Raw genomic sequence first — 14,435 nt, 5'->3', positions numbered from 1 at the left:
TTCCTAAGCCCCTCCTTTTTCTTAGATTTCTTTTTTTAATCACTGATAGCTTCCATAATTATAGACAATAAACCATTATGATCCCCCCCACACTTTCCCCTTTGCAACTCCACTCTCCATCATATCCCTCTCCCTCTCAATCAGTCTATCTTTTATTTTGGTGTCATGATCTTTTCCTCCTATTATGATGGTCTTGTGTAGTTAGTGTTAATCACTGTGAAGTCATGATATTTAGGCTGTTTTGTCTCTGGAAGAGTGCATTTTAAGGAGTCCTACCCTTCCTTTGGCTCTTACATTCTTCCTGCCACATCAGAGAATCTTTCCCTCTTATCTCCTGGAAAAGAAAAGAAGGAACGATCAGGACACAGGAAATGAGGCTGAGAAAAGATATAGGTGAGATGGGAAAGTAAAGGTGGCGTATACAACAGGTTGCCGAGTAGGAAGGGACAAAGGAGGAACTTTTCCAGCCCAAGCATGTTCCAGAGGGAAGCAGTTTCCTGAGCACACATGAGGAGCCAAATTGGAGACAGTTTGCAGGTTCAAATTCATTTATTTTTTTGAGGTAGGTTCTCACTCTAGCCAAGCCTGACCTGGAATTTACTATATAGTGTCAGTGTGGTCTTCAACTCACAGCAATCCCCCCTACCTCTACCTTCCGAGTGCTGGGACTAAAGGCATCTGCCACCATTCCTGGAGATAGAGAGAGAGAGAGAGAGAGAGAGAGAGAGAGAGAGAGAGAGAGAGCACACCAGGGCCTCCAGCCACTGCAAATGAACAACAGACACATGTGTCATTTTGTGCATCTGGCTTTACATGAGTACTGGGGAGTCAAAATAGTGTGCCTTAAAACCTGAACAATCAACAATCTCTCCAGCCCTACATTTTATGTTTATATATTTGATATTTTCTGTTTCAAAGTTTTATTTATGGTCAGGGATGGTGGCGTATGCCTGTAATCCCAGCCCCCAGGAGGCAAAAGTCAGAGGATTGCTGTGAATTTGAAGCCAACTTGGAACTATAGAGTGAGTTCTAGATCAGCCTGGGCTACAGTGAGACCCTACCTTGGAACAAAAGCAAAAAAATAATTTATTTATTTGCCTGTGTATGTGTACCAGAAGACACTTGCACTTATTATATCAGGCTTACTTGGGTGGCTTGGGAATTGAACTGAAACAAGCAGGCTTTGCAAGAAGTGCCTTTAAGTGCTGGGCCATGTTCTCAGTCTCTCTCTCTCTCTCTCTCTCTCTCTCTCTCTCTCTCTCTCCATAAATAAATAAATAAATATATATATATATATATTTATATATATATATATATATATATATACACACGTGTGTGTGTGTATATAATTTTGTATTTATTTATTTATTTATTCATTGGTTTTCAAGGTAGGGTCTCATTCTAGCCCAGGCTGACCTATAATTCACTATGTAGTCTCAGGCTTGCTTCAAATTTACAGTGATCCTCCTACCTCTGCCTCCCAAGAGGGCTGGGATTCAAGGTGTGTGCCACCATGCTCAGTTTATTTTATTTTTTTCTCCATTCTTTCCTCCTTCCCTCCCTGTCTCCATTATTTACTGCATTCCTTTCCAGAGTCTCATTGTGCAGGTTAGGCTGGCCTTGAAGTTATGATTCCCCTGCCTTAGCCTCCCAAAATGCTGAGATTATAGGCCTTCACAACTATGCACAGCTCAAAGATAGCTAAATCATGTGTTGGTAAGTGGCAGAAAAAAATGGGTCTGTTCTTATATATCACAATTGCTCCAGTGCTCTAGTCTTCTTCCAGAACAGGTGTGCCCTTAGATGAGTGCTTGTCATGTGCTCAGCATGGCATAGACCACTTCATTTTCCAATCTGCACTTTTATTCACCACTTCCTGATCTCAGAATCTAAAAATGTCAACTGAGCTATGCCCTCTCTTAGGACTCTATTCTTAGCAATTTCTGTGAATGAACTTCTTGCCTAAGTTTCCACATGTTTAAGGGTTTTGTTTTCACACACTTTCCCCCCTCCTTGATGAACTGAAACAAGTATCTTTTTTTTTTATTTATTTATTTGAGAGCGACAGACACACAGAGAAAGACCGATAAAGGGAGAGAGAGAGAATGGGCGTGCCAGGGCTTCCAGCCTCTGCAAACGAACTCCAGATGCGTGCGCCCCCTTGTGCATCTGGCTAATGTGGGACCTGGGGAACCGAGCCTCGAACCGGGGTCCTTAGGCTTCACAGGCTTAACCACCAAGCCATCTCTCCAGCCCTGAAACAAGTATCTTTTCATGGCATAGCATTTTAGGTTCAAACAGACAAAAGTACTACATACTGAACCTAAGACCTCACCTGGGCTCAGCAATTGCTTTGCTTCTAAGCTCCATTCCCCTATCACTTAGGACATCTATTAAGCCATGAACTCATAGGGAATAGGGTCCAGCAGCTCTGGCTCTTTTCCATTAGTCCTCACAAAGTACGCCTCTCTGGGCAGAGCAGGCTGCCGCTTCAGCTGCACCCAGGTTCCCTTCTCTTTGGCCTCCTTCTTCTTCTGGTCATTTTCCTTCACCCGTTTCAGGAAGCTGTCTCGGATCTTAGAGTGCTTAATATGCTTGATACACAAGGGCAAGAATCTTGCCCTTGACTTGCTTGTTCACAACAATGCCAACAGCATGCTGAGTGACATTGTAGACTCTTCCAGTCTTCCCATGGTAGCATTTATGAGGCATTCCTTTTTGGACAGTACCCATTTCCTTTATGTCTACAATATCACCCTTCTTGTAGATTCGCATATACGTGGCCAATGGAACAACTCCATGTTTTCTGAAAAGCCTAGAGAACATGTACTGGGTGCCTCTCCTCTTTCGCTTTGTGTTTGTCATCTTGGCAAATTACTGGAAGATGGCGGTTCTGGCCAAAAGGCTCCCTTATCTTTTGATTTCCTGTGGACCTGGGCATTGAACCCAGGACCTTTTAAATGCTGGGAAAGTGATCTACCACTGACCTATGTCCCCAGTCCTAATATTATTCTGTTTATTTATTTATTTATTGTGTCTTTCAAAGTAGAGTCTCACTGTAGCTCAGGCTGATCTGGAACTCATTCAGTAGTGCTAGGCTAGCTTCAAACTCATCCTGATTCTCCTACTTCTGCCTCCTGAATTCTGAGATTAAAGGCATATGCCACTACACCTGGCTATTTTGCTTATATTTGAGTCAGGCTCTCACTACTTAGCCCACGGTGTTCTCCAATTTTCTATGCAGGGCTTGAGAAATGGCTCAGCCATTAAAGGTGCTTGCTTGCAAAGCCTGCTGGCCCAGGTCTAGTTCCCCAGTACCCATGTAAAAGCCAAATGCGAAAGTTGGTGAACATATGCATACATACAAATGAGTTAATAAAAATAATGTTTTTTTAAGAATTTGCTATGCAAACCAGGCTGGTGCTAAACTTGTGGCCATCCTACTGCATCAGCATTTCAAATATTGGGATAATAAGCATTCACCACTCACTCACCCCTGATTTTTTTTTCTTTTCAAATTTTTTAAATTAATTAACAATTTCCATGATTGTACAAAAACATCCCATGGTAATACCTTCCCTCCCCCCACTTTCCCCTTTGAAACTCCATTCTCCATCAGATCCCCTCCCCATCTCAATCAGTCTCTCTTATTTTGATATCATGATCTTTTCCTCCTATTATGATGGTCTTGTGTAGGTAGTGTCAGGCACTGTGAGGTCATGGATATCCAGGCCATTTTGTACAAATCATCAGGACATAGGCATAACAGCAAGCCTCTCACACAAACAGCTTCTAGCCCAGTCCAGACAAAGCTCTTTCTCACCCTCATAAGCCAAATCTCATAATCCATAGTTCTTACTGCATCCAGATCTTTCAACTCTGACCAGAGTAGTCCATCAAGCTGTACTTAGAGCACTATAAGGCGTCTCTTAGGCCAAGGTGTCAAACCCTTCCACATTCTTCTTCAAAACCAGCTCCAAAAGACCAAAGCCACACAGTCAGGTGTCTAGCTGAAACCCCCTCTTTGGTACCACTATTACTGTTGCAGTCAGGTTCGCATTACTGGTAGAAATCATCCGACCAGAACAGCTTGAGGAATAAGAGTTTATTTTGGCTTACAGACTTGAGGGGGATGGTCCAGCATGGCAGGGGAAAGGAAGGCATGAGCAGAGGCTGGACATCACTTTCTGGCCAACATCAGGCAGACAACAGGAACAGAACAGTTTGCCAAACACTGGCAAGAGAAAATTGTCTGTAATACCCATAAGCCGGTCCACAACAATACACTGCCTCCAAGAGGCATTAATTCCTAAATCTCCATAAGCTGGGAACCTAGTTTTCAGAATGCCTAAGTTTATGGGGATACCTGAATCAAACCACCACACCTGGAGACCACACTCAGAGCAGTATTAGTAGATGACAAGTTTGTTGCTAAGATTGAACTATGTCCCATTCTTGGATTATTTCTTTTAAAAATATCTTTGTATATTTATTTACAAACAGAGAGAGATAAAAAGAAGAGACACACACAAAGAGAATGGGGCCACCATGGCCTCCAACTGCTGCAAACAAACTCCAGATGCATGCCCCACTATGTATCCGGCTTTACATATGTACTGAGGACTCAATCCCAGGTTTTTTTAAAATTATTTTGTTTATCATTTTTATTTATTTATTTGAGAGTGTCAGACAGAGAGAGAAAGAGGGGGAGAGAGAGAGAGAGAGAGAGAGAGTGAGAGAATGAGCATGCCAGGGCCTCTAGCCACTGCAAACAAACTCCAGATGCATGCACCTCCTTGTGCATCTGGCTAACATGGGTCCTGGGGAATCGAGCCTCAAACCGGGGTCCTTAGGCTTCACAGGCAAGCGCTTAACCACTAAGCCATTTCTCCAGCCCCAAACTCAGGTTTTTAGGTTTTGCAGGCAAGCACCTTAGCTACTGAGTCATCTCTCCAGTCTTTATTGTCTTAAATCTTACAGTAACATTCAAAGGTACCTATAAATATTTCTACTTTACAAATAATAAGTTGAAGCTCAGAAGGTTGCCACCTTGATGGTGGCACTTATCCCAGCACTTGGAAGGTAGAAACGGGAAGATAATCAGTTCAAGGTCATCCACGGATAAATAGTGACTTTTAGGTAAGCCAAGGACACTTAAGACTGTCTCATAGTGGATAATGAAGATGTGGCACATTTATACAATGGAGTTCTACTCAGAGGTAAAGAAAAATGAAGTTATGAAATTTGCACAAAAATGGATGCACCTGGAAAGTATTATACTAAGTGAGGTAACCCAGGCCCAGAAAGCCAAGCACCACATGTTCTCTCTCATATGTGGATCCTAGCTACAGATGATTGGGCTTCTGCGTGAGAATGAAAATACTTTGGGGGTGGGGAGGGAGGGAATTACCATGGGATATATTTTATAATCATGGAAAATGTTAATAAAAATTTAAAAAAAAAAAAAAAAAAAAAAAAAGAAAATACTTAGTAGCAGAGGCCAGTAAGTTAAAAAGGAGATATAAAGGGAAGAGAAAGGAAGGGAGGAGGGTACTTAATAGGTTGATATTGTATATATGTAAGTACAATGATTGAGATGGGAAGGTAATATGATGGAGAATGGAATTTCAAAGGGGAAAGTGGGGGGGGGAGGGAGGGAATTACCAAGGGATATTATTTTATAATCATGGAAAATGCTAATAAATTTTTTTTAAAAGACTGTCTCATAAAAGGAAAACAATTTTTTTTTTTGGTAAGATCAAATAACTGGAATTTAAATCTAGTTTTGTTCTTGTATTGTAAGTCATTTTCCTTCTCTTGAGCCAGTTAGGATTAAAATAGTAGAAACCAAAATGTATTAAGCACTTATATATTGAAAGGTAATATGAAAACTTAAATATCTTTACAGGTCAGCCTGTGTAAGAATGAGACCCTCCTTAAAAAAAAAAAAGGATGGGCCAGGCGTGGTGGCGCACGCCTTTAATCCCAGCACTAGGGAGGCAGAGGTAGGAGGATTGCCATGAGTTCAAGGCCACCCTGAGATGACAGAGTTAATTCCAGGTCAGCCTGGACCAGAGTGAGACTCTACCTTGAAAAACCAAAAAAAAAAAAAAAAAAAAAAAAAAAAAGGGATGGGAAAAAAAAGCCAGCCTTGGCTACATAATGAGTTATAGATCAACCAGGCTATATAACAGGTCACCCTCTCTCTTTTCCTCCTGCAAAGCAGTTCCAAGAGGTCAAAGCCACAGACTCAGGTTTCTAGCAGCAATGATTCCACTTCTTGGTACCAACATTACTGTTGCAGCCAGGTTCACATTGCTGGCAGAAAATACCCAACCAAAAGCAGCTTGTGGGGGAAGAAAAGGGTTTATTTTGGCTTAATGACTTGAGGGAAAGCTCCATGATCAAAGGGGAAAACAGTGCACAATAGGAAAAGGAGAGTATGCACTCTCTCTGTCTTTTTTTTCAAGATAGGGTCTTACTTCAGACCAAGCTGACATGGAATTCACTATATAGTCCCAGGGTGGCCTCAAATTCACAACAATGATCTTACATCTACCTTTCAAGTGCTGAGATTAAAGGCATTCACTAACAAGCCTGGCAATACCATCTCAAACAAACAAACAAAAAAAAAAATGGAAAAGAAACTTCCATACAGTAACTCATTTAACCTGATCAAAGGTAAGTATCCATGTCAGCCTTATTTGAGACATAGGAAAAGAAATGGAGAGAGATTGTACAGCTTTCCCACCAACACAGAGCTAATAATGATGGAGCTCTTATTTTTACTCAACAGAAGAGATTTTAAAGCCATTTTAATGAAGCATTTAACTAAAAACAATAACAAGAAGCTTCAAATAAAGACATAACTGGTGTTGTGATTTGAATGTGAAATGTCCCCTATAGATTCATGCATTTGAACTCTTGATCCCCAGATGATAATGCTATTTGGGAAGGTTGTGAAACCTTTAGGAAGTAAAGCCTGGCCAGAGGAGGTGGGTGGTTGGGGATGCACCTTTGAAAATTATATAACAGCCTCACTTCCAGTGCCACTTGCACTGCTTCGTGATCTACCAAGATATAACAAGCCATACGGTAAACTCCTGCTGACTATGGCAGAAATAATCCATATAGCATGCCTTCCCCACTGTGAGGGACTCACATCCCCTGAAACCGTGAACCAGAATAAATTATTCCTCCCTTAAATTGCTTTGGGCAGGAATTTCGTCACAGCAGTAAAGAAAAATAACTAAGTTGGCGTGGTGCCACACCCCTTTAATCTCTGCATGAGGCAGAGGTAGGGGGATCACTGTGATTTTGAGGCCAGCCCATGCTACAGAGAATTCCAGGTCAGTCTGGGCTAGAGTGATAGACCCTACTTCCTCAATAAAGAAAAAAGAAAAAGAAAGAAAAGAAAAGAAAATAAGAAAAGAGAAGAGCACAGCTTTAATCCCAACACTCGGGAGGCAAAGTTAGGAGGATCTCTGTATATTCGAGGCCACCCTGAGACTACATAGTGAATTTCAGGTCAGCCTGGGACAGAGTAAGAACCTACCTCAACCACCCCTCCCACAAAAAGGAAAAGAAAAATAACTAATACAATGGGCATATTCACAATTAATTTATTTTATTTTTATTTAGTTTTTGGAGGGGGTGATTTTGAGACAGAGTCTCACTTTCAGCCCAGGCTGACCTGGGCTAAAACTGACCTCAAACTTAGAGATCCTCATACGTCAGCCTCCCCATGCAAGGCATGCATTGTCACACCCGGCTATTTTGGTTTTCTTGAGATAGGGTCTTGCTCCTTCCTTTTTATTTTATGGAATAGTTTTTTTGTTTTGTTTTGTTTTGTTTTGTTTTGTTTTTTTCCTAAGGTAGGGACTCACTCTTGCCCAAACTGACCTGGAATCCACTAGGTAGTCCTGGGCTGGGCTCAAACTCAGTCCTACCTCTGTTTCCCAAGTGCTGGGATTAAAGACATACACCACTGTAATGTGAAATCTTGTAATAGAAAAATTCAAAGTATTAGGTAGGGGCTAGGGTTGAATGCATGAGTCCCTTGGTTTGATCCCCAGCAATGAGTAAACTGAGTATGATGGTACATGCCTGTAATCCCAGCACTTGGGAGATGGAGTCAGGAAAATCAGAAGTTCAAAGTCATCCTCAGGTACATAATGAGGTGGAGGCTAGCCTGGCCTATGTGAGATCCTGTCTGAAAAAAAATGTATGTATAGACTTCTGGATAAGATGATTCTTTAATAGCCATGCCAAAGCAGCCGGGTGGGGGGAGGAGAAAGGGAGAAAAACAGTACAATACACTCTTCTAGTGAAAAATGAAGGTGTGTAAGGAATTATTATCTCTCTCTCTTAAATAAATATAAATATAAATAAAATATGAAAAAAATTACAAAGTGGCAAGTGAATAACTTAATTCTTCACCTTACAGCCTTGGAAAAAGAGGAACAAGGAAAACCAAATATCAGTATATGGAAAGAAATAATAAAGATTAGTGTAGAAATTAATGAAATAGAACCCCCCCTAAAAAATACAAAGAATCAATAAACAAAAAGTTGGTTCTTTGAAAGGATAAACAAGATTGATGAACCCTTAGCAAATCTGAACAAAAAAGAGAGAAGAGAAAAAAAATAATAAAAATTAGAGATGTAAAAGCACCATTACAACACATCCCATGCCAATGAAACTCAGAAAATCATAAGTACATATTTTTTTTAATTAATTTATTTATTTATTTATTTGAGAGTGACAAACACAGAGAGAAAGACAGATAGAGGGAGAGAGAGAATGGGCGCGCCAGGGCTTCCAGCCTCTGCAAACGAACTCCAGATGCGTGCCCCCCCTTGTGCATCTGGCTAACGTGGGACCTGGGGAACCAAGCCTCGAACCGGGGTCCTTAGGCTTCACAGGCAAGCGCTTAACCGCTAAGCCATCTCCCCAGCCCACATATTTTAAGAACACATACTCTACTAAGTTTGAAAATCTGAAAGAAATGGATGATTTCTTAGATTTATGTGACCTATAAAATTAAATCAAGATGAGATAAATTATTTAAACAGACCTATAACCAGCACTGAAATCAAAGCAGTTATAACAACACTCCCAACTCAGGCTGAAGAGATAATTTAGTGGTTAAGGCACTTGACTGTGAAGCCTAAGGAGCCAGGTTCTATTCCTCAGGACCCACTTAACCCAGACGCACAAAGTGGTGCATATGTTTGGAGTTTATTTGCAGTAGCTAGAGGCCCTGGTGCGCCCATTCTCTCTCTGTGACCCTCTCACTCTCTCTCCCTTTTTCTCTCTCAAATAAATAAATAAAATATTTAAAATGGGCTGAGGGGCTGGAGAGATAGCTAAGTGGTTAAGCACTTGCCTGTGAAGCCTAAGGACCCTGGTTCCAGGCTCGATTCCCCAGCACCCAGGTTAGCCAGATGCGCAAGGGGGCGCACACATCTGGAGTTCGTTTGCAATGGCTGGAGGCCCTGGTGCACCCTCTCTCCCTCTCTCTCTCTCTCTCTCTCTCTCTCTCTCTCTCTCTCTCTCTGCCTCTTTCTCTCTCTTACTGTAGCTCTCAAATAAATAAATATAAATATATATATATATATATATATATATTTTAATGGGCTGGGGAAATGGCTCAGTGATTAAGGCAATTGCCTGAAACCTAATGACCCAAGTTTGATTCCCCAGGATCCATTAAAACAAGATGCACGTAGAGGTCCTTGCTTGCCAATTCTCTCTTTGCTGGGTATGGTGGTTCACACCTTTAATCCCAGCATTTGGGACACAGAGGTAGATCACTGTGAGTTAAAAGACAGCCCTGAGACTACATAGGGAATTCCAGGTCAGCCTTGGCTAGAGCAAGACCCTAACATGGAAAAAAATAAAATAAAATAAAACTTCCAACTAAAAAATGTCCAGACTCGGGTGGATTCATAGGAGAATTTTACTAGAACTTCATGGAAAACTAACACTAATGTTTCACAATTTTTTTCCATAAAGTAGTAAAAGAGGGCTGGAGAGATGGCTTAGTCATTAAGGTGTTTGCCTGTGAACCCAAAAGACCCAGGTTCAATCCCCCAGGACCCATATAAGCCAGATGCACAGGTCACACATGCATTTGGAGTTCGTTTGCAATGGTTAGAGGCCCTGGTGCACCTGTTCTCTCTCTCCCTCTCCCTCTCTCTCTCTCCCTCTCTCTCTCTCTCTCTCTCTCTCTCTCTCTGCCTCTTTGTCTTTTTCTATCTCTCTTAAATAAATAAGTAAATAAATAAATATGCTGCATAAGGTGGTGCATGCCTTTAATCTCAGCACTCAGGGGGTAGAGGCAGGAAGATTGTTGTGAGTTCAAGGCCACCCTGAGACTACATAGTGAATTCCATGTCGGCCTAGACTAGAGCAAGGCTCTACCTCAAAAAAACAAAAATAAATATATTATTTTTTTTAAGTAGAAAAGGAAGAAATACTACCAAATTCCTTCTATAAAGAAAGCATTAACCTGATAGCAAAACCAAACAATGACAGAACAAAGAAAAAGAGAAACTTATAGACCAACCTCCCTCATGAATATAGATGCAAATATTCTCAACAAAATGCTGGCAAACAGAATACAAAAACATATCAGAAATATCATCTACCACAACCAGGTAGGTTTTATCACAGAGATGCAGTGATGGTTCAACATAAGCAAATTAATAAATGTAATACACTATATAAGTTGATTGAAGGACAAAATTAATATATCTCAATAGACATGGAAAAGGCATTTGACAAAATCCAACATTCCTATGGTAAAAGTCATAAAGAAACTGGGAATAGAAGGAACATATCTTAACACAATAAAGGCTGTTTATGACAAACATATAGCCAACATAATAATAAAAGGGGGAAAAGCTTGAAGCTTTTTCAGTAAAATCAGGAACAAGACAAGGGTGCCCACTCTCCCCACTTTTATTTAATATAATACTGCAAGCCTTGTCTATAGCAATAAGGCAAGAGACACAAATAAAAGGGATACAAATTGGAAAAGAAGAGACCAAAATTATCATTATTTGCAGATGATATAATTCTTTACATAAAGGTCCCTAAAGACTCTGCCAGCAAACTGTTAGAGCCAATAAACCCTTTTAGCAGGATACAAAATAAACACACAGAAATAAATACCCTTCCTATATACTAACAACATGCTGAGGATGAAATCAGGGAGTCACTTCCATTCACAATTGCCTCAAAAAAAAAAAAAAAAAAAAAAGTACCTTGGGCTAAACCTAACCAAGGAAGTGAAGAATCTCTACAATGAGAACTTTAAAACACACAAGAGAGAAATTGCAGAAGACGCTAGGAAATGGAAAGACATCCCTTGTTCTTAGCTCAGAATAATCAGTGTGGTGAAACTGTCAGTGTTACCAAAATCAATCTACACATTTAATGCAATCCCCATCAAAATTGCAATGGCATTCATCACAGAAATAGAAAAAAATCCTAAAATTCATTTGGAAGCACAAAACAAACCTTGAATAGCCAAAACAATTTTCTTTTAGTTTTTTTCACTGTAAGGTCTCACTCTAGCCCAGGCTGACCTGGAATTCACTTTGTAGTCTGAGGCCTTGAACTCATGGTGATCCTCTTAAGTCAGCCTCCCAAGTGCTGGGATTAAAGGCTTGAGCTACCATGCCTGGCCAACATATTTTTTTGTTTTGTTTTGGTTTTCAATTTTTCGATTTTTCGAGGTAGAGTCTCACTCTAGCCCAGGCTGACCTGGAATTCACTATGGAGTCTCAGGGTGGCCTCGAACTCACGTCAATCCTCCCACCTCTGCCTCCCGAGTGCTGGGATTAAAGGAGTGCGCCACCATGCCAGGCCTGGCCAACAATTTTGAACAACAAAAATAAGGCTAGTTGGATCATCATACCTGATTTTAAGATATATTACAGAGCCATAGTAACAAAACCAGAATGATACTGACACAAAAGCACACATGTACATAAATGGAACAAAATAAAGGACCCAACAATGCCAAAAATATTCACTGGAGAAAAGACAGCCTCTTCAACAACTGATGTTGGGAAAACAGGCTATCTATATGTAAAAGGATGACAATAAATCCTTCTCTCTCTCTCTCTATGCACAAAAATCAAGTCCAGGGCTGGAGAGATGGCTTAGCGGTTAAGCGCTTGCCTGTGAAGCCTAAGGACTCCAGTTCAAGGCTCGGTTCCCCAGGTCCCACATTAGCCAGATGCACAAGGGGGTGCACGCGTCTGGAGTTCGTTTGCAGAGGCTGGAAGCCCTGGCGCGCCCATTCTCTCTCTCTCCCTCTATCTGTCTTTCTCTCTGTGTCTGTCGCTCTCAAATAAATAAATAAATAAATAAATAAATAAATAAATAAATAAATACATAAATAAATATTTTTTTTAAAAAAAGAGCTTTAAAAAAAAATCAGGTCCAAATTGATCAAAGACCATAATGTCAGACCTGGTACTCTGAAACCATTAGAGGAAAAAAAGTAGGGGAAACCCTTCAACATACTGGCATAGGCAATGAATATCTGAATATACTCCAGTTGCTAAGGAAGAAAACCACTAATCAACCACTGGGACTTCATCAAATTAAAAAGCTTTTTAAAAGCAAAGGACACTGTGAATAAAGCAAAGAGGCAACCTACAGAATGGGAGAAAATATTTTCTAGATATACATCTGAAAGAAGATTAATAACCAAGATATACAAAGAATTCAAAAAACTAAGCCAGGTACAGTGGCACACAACTTTAATGCCAGCACTCGGGAGACAGAGATAGGAAGATTGCTTTGAGTTTGAGGCCACCCTGAGAATACATAGTGAATTCCAGGTCATCCTGGGCTAGAGTGAAACCTTACCTCAAAAATAAAAAATATAGGGCTGGAGGGATGGCTTAGCGGTTAAGCCATTTGCCTGCAAAGCCAAAGGAGCCAGGTTCGATTGCCCAGGACCCACGTTAGCCAGATGCACGAGGGGTGCACACATCTGGAGTTTGTTTGCAGTGGCTAGAGACCCTGGTGCCCCCATTCATTCTCTCTCTCTCTCCCTCTTTCTCTGTGAAATAAAATAAATAAAAATTTAAATATATATATAATATATATATATATATATATTATATATATATACAAAAAAAACAAAGTAACAAAAAAGTAACTAATAAGAAATCAAACAACCTAATTAACAAATGGGCTATGGAACGAAGTAGAGATTTCGCAACAGAAGAAATAAAGATGTCATATAAACATCTTAAAATATGTTCTACATCCTTAGCCATCAGGAGAATGCAAATTAAAATTACTTTGTGATTCCATTTCACTCCTGTCAGAATGGCTATCATCAAGAAACAATAAATGATGACAAGGGTGTGGGAAAAAGGAACCTTTTGGCATTGTTCATGGGAATATAAACTTGTACATTGTGGAAATCAGTGTGGAGGTTCCTGAGATAGCTAAAAATAGATTTGCCATATGATCCAGCTATAGCACTCCTAGGCATATATCCTAAAGACTTTTCTCACTGCCTTAGAGATACTTGCTCAACCATTTTTATTGCTGCTCTATTCACAATAGCCTGGAAATGGAACAAGCCTAGATGTCCTTCAACTGATGAGTGGATAATGAACATGTGGCACATTTATTCGATGGTAACTAAAAATGAAATTATGAAATTTGCAGGGAAATGGATGGATCTTGAAAGGATTATACTATGTGAGGTAATCCAGGCCTAAAAAGCCAAACATTTCATGTTCACTCTCATACGTGGATCCTATACAAATGTTTAGACTTGTGTGTGAATAAAGAGAGAGACTCATCGAGAGGGGGAAGGGGCATGATGGAGAGTGGAGTTCCAAAGGGAAAAGTATGGGGAATTATCATGGTTTATTGTCTATAATTATAGAAGTTATCAATTAAATAATACAAAGAAAGAAAAAAATCAGGTAAAGCATAGTAGCAGCTGAAAGAATATTGAATATGGAATAGATTTTCTTTTTGTGTAATATGTAAAGGAAAAATAAGGAAGACATATAGAGAAGGTGTGCAGAGGTGAACTGGTCCAGTGTGGTAGCAATAGAATGCAAGTAAAGAGACATAGAATCCTCTTTTTAAACATTTATTTATTTATTTATTTATTTACTTATTGGAGAGAAAGTAAAAGATAGAGAGGGGGTAGATACAATGAGCATACCAAGGTCTCTAGCTACTTCAGAAAACTCCAGATGCATGTGCCACCTTGTGCATCTGGCTTATATGAGTCCTAGGGAATCAAAGCTGGGTCCTTAGGCTTCAAAGGCAAATGCCTTAACCACTAACCCATCTCTACAGCCCCCCCCCAAAAAAAAATCACTTTGTTTTTTAGTTTTTTCGAGGTAGAGTATCACTCTGGACTAGGCTGACCTAGAATTCAC

At 40.2% G+C, this 14,435-nt stretch overlaps 1 protein-coding gene and 1 pseudogene across 1 annotated transcript in view; both read right to left on the bottom strand.

Moving 5' to 3' along the window:
* The window catches only part of Tasl (TLR adaptor interacting with endolysosomal SLC15A4), a 149,094-nt gene that overhangs the window by 70,951 nt on the left and 63,708 nt on the right, over positions 1-14,435 (bottom strand). The window lies entirely within an intron of this gene.
* LOC101603019 lies at positions 2,394-2,884 on the bottom strand (annotated as a pseudogene).

This window comes from Jaculus jaculus, chromosome X (assembly GCF_020740685.1).
Source record: "Jaculus jaculus isolate mJacJac1 chromosome X, mJacJac1.mat.Y.cur, whole genome shotgun sequence".
NCBI lineage: Eukaryota > Metazoa > Chordata > Mammalia > Rodentia > Dipodidae > Jaculus > Jaculus jaculus.
Note: the sequence above shows the minus strand (reverse complement) of the source record. Positions and strands in the feature narration are given on the sequence as shown.